The sequence below is a fragment of the Chroicocephalus ridibundus genome, chromosome 6 (assembly GCF_963924245.1).
Source record: "Chroicocephalus ridibundus chromosome 6, bChrRid1.1, whole genome shotgun sequence".
In the NCBI taxonomy this organism is placed as follows: domain Eukaryota; kingdom Metazoa; phylum Chordata; class Aves; order Charadriiformes; family Laridae; genus Chroicocephalus; species Chroicocephalus ridibundus.
In genome coordinates this window covers 6,663,512-6,669,678 of record NC_086289.1, presented here as the reverse complement: position 1 = coordinate 6,669,678, position 6,167 = coordinate 6,663,512, and positions in this window count along the sequence as shown.

Here is a 6,167-nt window from a genome sequence, read left to right as displayed (position 1 = left end):
TCAACCACAGACCCCTGGGGGGTTTCTGTGCGGGGAGGGTGACACCGATGCAGAAGTGTGGCAGCGGTGTGTGCATAAATGGCGAATAAAGCCACCTGATACACCTCAGGGGGCTCATCCTGTAAATATTTATTGCATTGCCGTCTGCTTGCCTGGGGGGAGTCTGATTTATCCTGCGATGTGTTACTGCATGTCACATTCACAAGCAAAGATTGTGATTGTACGTACTGTCCACTTATGATATTAAAAGTACAGCCTGGCTGTCTTCAGGTACCACAGTACAGTGTCAATTGTAAAGGTGATGATTATTACGAGATGTGTAGTGCTTAAGGGGCTCACCAAGAGCAGAAATGATGGGGAAAGAGGCCCGTCTGTCTCGCTTCGTTCCATGTACACCATAACGAGGTGTTTTATATGAATCGTACTGTAGGCCACTACTCTTTGGGTCCATGAAGCCAACCTCTGTCCTAAGCACAGAAGAAAGCTCCATTAATTATCACTTAGAACCCCACGCAGAGTTTGTATCACAAAGCAGAAGTCGGTGCTGGTGGCTGAGACTCAGGACAAACAACAATGCAGCGGTGACGATGTCTCAGAGCAGTTTCAAAGGAAGAAGCCTTGTGCATTACCATTCTTCATCAGCAATTTCAGCAGAGGCATCGAGCAATGGTCTCTGGAAATTCTTGTCCTGGAAGTGCTCTCCTTTTTACATCCAACATAAAAATCCTTGCTAACATCATTAAACTGTTCTCGCTAGAAAAAAAAAAGGTTTAATACAAGAATTTTTATGGTAACTTTTCCATTAGCTAGCGAGAAATTAAGTTAGGAATTGTCAGTGAGGAAATAGATCAGAACAGCTCTGCATAGATGGAGTACCAGTATCCTCACGCACAGTTACTGCAGAATAATCACAGCACTCTTACTCTGGAAGAAATTCAATTCGTATGCATATTGAATACTTGAGTACTCTTAAATACTCTTCCTCTTCCAAAATAGTAACACCATGGAGAAAACTGCCTATATACTTATCAAACTAGATATTTTCGTGCCTGCTGTTCACACAATAATGTTTTCCTATCTTTAACTTAAACATGCAAGACTGCTGCCAGGCATATATTTCTGAAACACGCTATTCTAGCTCATAGATGCTGATATAGGTGGCTTAAGTAACTTTTTAAAACGTATTAAAAACACAGAAGGCTGAATACATAAGGAATGACTGGAATAGTCTAACCATGGGTTTTGAATAGCCAAAGATCTGCATATAAAGAATCTGCGTATCCAGCAGGGATCAAATGCTTTTTTGGCAGATACTGCCACTGGCAACGGCAGTGGAAGGAGGCACGAACAACAGGGAGGGAGGTGCTGGGTATTGGTGGCGGGGGCAAACGCCAGCTGCATGTCGCTTTGAAGTGGCCTGTGTAGTGCCCTGCACGTGCCCAGGTCCGAGACCTGATATAAAACACGTATTTCTGTAGAACAGACAAAACTGACTCCTGATGCAAACCATCTGCACAGAGTTCAGGAGTGCCTGCACGGGGAGCTGCAAATTAACCAATGGCACAGCAGGAGTTTGCACTGCTCTGCAGGTCCCATAAAATTCGCTGCTGGATCTGTGTGATCCGTACCTGGCAGACTGACGTCTTGGCGCAGTATGTGTGGATTAGCAATGCCTCCTGGTAAAGCCTGTGGGCTAAAAAAGTGAATGAAACTGGAGTACACATCTATACAAATAATTTAATTTCATATACTACTCTGAGAAGAGACACTTGATTTACAGTAGCAATGTAAACCAGTCATTTTTCTCTTTCAGAGACATGTGAACATTATGTTACCAAATATTTTAAATATTCTGCCATATACGAAATGACTGGCTATCTCCAAAAAACAATCAAAACAGCACTTCCCTTCTTCCCTTACAAAAACATTGCACTAGAACTTTAATAGAGTGTCACACAAACCGTCATCATTTCACGCCCTTTAAATCTTGCTTTTCTGCTCTTTTTTTTCTCCCCAGCACTGCCTGGGAAACTTTTTAAAAAGTAGCAAGTGAGAAAGCTCATGTCAAGATATATATGTTTGGATAGATAGATATTTTATATATTTTTGTATATGTATACCTCTCCAGATCAATAAGTGAAATTATTTATTTCATGTGTTTGGTTATTTGGCCTATAGGCAGTAAATCACAGGCGTTCTCTGAGTGTTACGATAATTTCCAGTGCTTGTAGCTAGAAGAGATGATGCAGCATGACAGAATGGCGTTATGGTGCCCGTTACTGACGAGCATCAATAATGTGCATCACTGACCTAACTGCCAGGTCCCTGACAGTGCAAGTATTTTTGTTTAATGCAGCAATAATTTTTTTTTTTTTTTAATGCAGGAAAAATTATTTCCTGAGTTCAAGCTTCCCAGATTGTATTAATCAAAACCTACTGCACTGGTGCTTCCATTTTATTTTGTTAGCCATTTGAGAGTGTAGGAATGGCATGAAGAGCTGATAACAGAGATAATTGGTGCCAAAATGTCTCCAAAATGAATGACTACAGAAAAACCACATCATGCTTTTCCATCCATGAAACCGAAAAGGCCTTTGGTAGGAACCCAGCGTTGGTTCCTTACACCAGTCCAGGGTGTCGCAGAAAATCTTCACCAAAGCTGAGAACAAGGGCAAGGAAATCGCTGGACAATTTACCAGAAAATGGAACGTCGCGACGTGTTGACGGACATGTTGACACAAAAATCGTCTTCTTGACATGAGTTTGAAAAGCAACTCAGGTTTGTTTCAGTTTCAGAGATACGTAAGGTCCTTGCAACTTCTAGACAAAAAATGGGTGTAGATTTAATTACATCAACATCCAAGAAGTGAAGCACTTTATCAAGCAGTTATATGCTGACTGAGAAATCTTCTCAAAGCATGCGCTGAAAGCTAAGTTTTCCTACTAGGTTGAAAGACTTGCAGTATTCTGTGTGTTGGAAAGCCCTGATCCCAGGAGAACTTCTCTGGAAACACTGCTGGGCAATTATGTTTTCCCATTAACAAGTACCTTTTTGAGATTTGTTAATTAGCATGTCTTAATCTGTGTGATATGTACCCCATTGCCTTTCTATAGCTCTAATTTGCTAAACAAAATGTCATTTAGTGTTTTGGAAAGACAATAATTCATTAAGTACAACGGCCCGTTTTATGTCTGCAGATATTTTATCAACCAAAGCAGCAGTATCTCCTTAAAAAAACGCCGTAAGGACCATTGATGAGGCTTATGTTCCATACAACTGCTTTTTTAGCCACGAATGCTAAATGGCCTTTTTGTTAATTTATTTAGAGCTGGTTAAAGTTACGTGAATCATCTTTTTTTTATTTATTTCTCTTTTTTTTTTTAATTTTGACACAATATTTGTGTTTAATCCCTTTTCTGGAATTTCCTTACTATTCCAGAATTTGTTGTGAGTATCGATGAGAAACTTCAGCCCATTCCTTGAAGATCCTTGTGTAAAAATTGTTCAGGCTGACTGATTTTAAAACATTTCTTTCTAATCAATATCCAGCTTGTCCAAAAAAGGTTGCAAATAAATTTGTCAGTTGTTTGTAACCAGAGCTCCCCCTTGATTGAAACATATTGTTCTACGTAAAAATCAGTGTCAGAGTATTGACGGCAGGCGGTAGATCCCCCTTGTCAGAGTTAAATGATTATTTTTGCACAAGTGCGAAGTTCTGACAGTCGGCCTGGCCAGAGCATGTGAGCTCAATGACACCTCGTAGGTGCTTTATTAACTGAGAACGTGGTCAAAATAAGTGGATCTGGTTTTCGGACAAACACGGTTCTGACAGTCGACCTTGCGTGGTAGTGAAAGGATCAGCTTTTCGGCTCTACTTGGGCGGTTTTCTCTACTGATAAAGAGAGGCCTGAGGACAATTCTTGATTGTGCAAGAGACTTTCAAACAGCTACACGTACCATTAACAAGAGCTAACATTTAACATGTATGTGGTGTTTTGCCCCTCTAAAGCGCTGCTTTACTGCTTTTTTTATGAAGCGTTCCTGAATAACAAGAACCTTCGGCAAATTTGTATTTCATTAAATTCGTATTATAAATGGAAAACAGAACCTTAACGCTCTAGAGAAATCTAATGTCTCCCATCTCCTGACAAACCAGTGATATTTTCAAGATACAGCAATTCTCATCTGAAACTGCCGGCAAACGAAGTCTCTTGGATGCTCCAAGTCAGCAGCCCTCTGTTTCAACACACCTACGCCTGACGAAGAAGGTGGGAAGCATTAGGAATGAAATGAAGAAGTTATAAAATCCTAAAGGAGTTACATGAGAAATTAAGACAACAGTTATAATCTGTGGCCACCCAGTTATCTCTGTTTTCCAGAACCACTCTACTTATTCCAGTGGGCAGCTGGGGGTACAACAACATTCCCTGCAAAGAGTTTTCGCTAACTATAGACTCTAGCACAGGAATCGTTTTGGACTAGCCTCTTGATTTATCTCTTTGTCAGAGCAGCTTATCTAACAGAACTTGTTAGCTTGCATACCTTATTCTTAATTACATATGGCAAGTCTGGAAGCTGTACTGTGGCAGCGAAATTCTGCAGAGATGATTTGCTAACTTGTCTTCACCTCAGCTCTAAAATCTTTTAAATTTTTTTTTTTTTATTTTACGGAACCTGCATTTTACAGATTTATGGAGGAAATCAAGACGCAACAAAGGTTCGAGTTCCTACTCATTACCTTAGACCACCGGAGGTCTACCTGGAAGGTAGCGCAAGCTGCCCTTGGAGGGCAAGGTGGAATGAGGAATAGGGACACCCTGGGAGGCAGAAGCCAGTGCACCCTCTGGCACCGCTGCTTCCCCAGAAGCGAGGAGGAAGGAACAGGGCAGGAGGGGAGAAATTTGGGGTGCAGCACACTTCTGTGAGTTCGGTTCGTGAGAGCATCTTTGAAGGGCTATTCTCATCCAGCGCAGTGCAGAGCAGCAGCAATGTCGTTAAGATGCAGGACGGCCAGGGCAGAGCCTGCTGAGAAGCAGGAGGAAGGAAAAAAGACTTAAATACAGTCTGCTCTCTGTCATCCTCACTTCAGCAGCAAGAGGGCTAGTCTTGATATCCAGACTCCTCTAAATCTAATTAATTTGTCTTCCTTTATGTATCAAATTATCCTTCCAAAGAACAGCAGGTGCAGTGAGACTTAAAATAACTCTTCAAATATGAAGCTCTTAGATGTGTAATAGAAACACCTGAGGCAAAATTCGGAGGTCTCCTCACGACTGTTACCCAGCCCTTGGCCAGACTGGTCAGACTCCTGTGAGCTAACTGGGATTTAGCACAGAATTATGGAGTACAACCAGGAAAGGAGCCTGAACTTAAATCATGTCCTGAGAGCATGCTTTCCACTCCTGACCTTGGGTTATTGTTTCTTGTTTGGTGTTTGGTGTTTTTTCTTCTCCCCCCAAAACCTAATGTTTCATCTAAATGAAATATATTTATATTTTATCTGACAGCTGAAAAGTTGACACATACAAGGAGACAGGGCTAATAGCCTGAGCTATTTGAATTTTGCAACTGCTAAGCACACGCACAGAGACATAGCCAAGCCTCTCTCCTCACAGCAGACAGGTAGGAAACCAGTGCTAGGTCAGGATGGGAGCTGAGGAATGTAAACTAATTAACAGTAATGTGTAAGTAAATGGAAAAGGAATAGTCAAATCATTAAAAATTTAAAAAATGAGAAAACACAAAGAAGGCCCAATTTGCTGCATTGAAATGATCTTTTATTTTAGCTGCACAGAAATGTTCTTTTATCTTAACATCAGTTGCCTTTTTCTAAGAGTCAGTTCTGTTTTTTCATGTAGCTCATCAACCCCATTGACTCTTCTAAAACATCTGGTTGTGATGACAGACAGCACTAGGAACTGCAACTTAAAAAAAAGGAAATTACATTTCAGCTTTATTTTTCAGGTAAACATCTCCCCCCATGAAATGTATCTTACAATTTGAGCAGGAGACGGTGAGAAAGTAGAAGATTCATCGATTGTTCCCACATCATTCCTCTGAGCTGAAAGTGTTTCTCACGTGGAAGTATAACTTAATCAGGAAGCATCTAGGGCCTTTACACATCGAAAGGTCATTCCACCAAAAATAAACATAAAGATGCTGCCAG